The sequence below is a fragment of the Cicer arietinum genome, chromosome 1 (genome assembly GCF_000331145.2).
Source record: "Cicer arietinum cultivar CDC Frontier isolate Library 1 chromosome 1, Cicar.CDCFrontier_v2.0, whole genome shotgun sequence".
In the NCBI taxonomy this organism is placed as follows: Eukaryota; Viridiplantae; Streptophyta; class Magnoliopsida; order Fabales; family Fabaceae; genus Cicer; species Cicer arietinum.
The window spans coordinates 31,112,742-31,113,629 of NC_021160.2; positions in this window are offsets into that span (position 1 = coordinate 31,112,742).

An 888-nucleotide genomic window follows, 5' to 3' on the forward strand; every position below is an offset into this window, starting at 1 on the left:
GTACTCTTTTGGTTAAAGTAGGTGGAGGTGAAGGGGTTCCACTGGATGAAGATGATGGTGAGGGAGTTCTTGTTTGAGTTTGCTTAACTCGTGCCATGATCGTAAATTGAAGTAGTTTGAGTGTAGATAGTAACAGAGAACAATTACAGAGACAAAGCAAAGAGATGAAGCAGAGAAAATAGTGAAATCTGGAGAAATGCAGTGAAGAAATCGATTGATAACTGTTCCTATTTAAACCCTTAAATGTGTAAATCGATTGCCCAATCGATTATGTTACCGTTGCTGAGAATCCTCAATCGATTTAGTAATCATTTCCTCTAACGGCCAGTAAAAAAAATTATAGCGGTCATAACTTGAATCGATTCCCAAATCGATGTCCTTTTATTTACTCAATCGATGTCCAAATCGATTTCTTAAGGTGGATAACATAACTAGTCGATTGCCAAATCGACGCTCGGGCAGGGTTAAAAAACTTTCTGAAATTTTGACGTCTGAGGCCAATGAAATCGATGTCCAAATCGATTCTTTAAACTTAAAAACCAAGCAGGAAATCGATTACCCAATCGATTTAACTGGAAAACCTTTCAAGCACCAGAAACTTCCTTTTTGATTATTGCCATTGATTCATTTCGTGTGTCATCAACACCACTTATTTGACAAAACCTTCTTCCTTTAATTGTTAAAGATAAGAATTTCAGACTTGTCTCCTGTCATGTGCTTTGAGCATCATCTATCTAGGTACCAAGGGTGCCTATTGGATGTCAAGCACACCTGTAACACATACTTAAAAATTGATTTTAGGTACCCAATTTAAGTTGGTTCCTGGGGGGTTAGTGTCAAAAATTTGTTTCTTTGCTATCCAAATCTGTTTCCATCCTCTATTTGCCA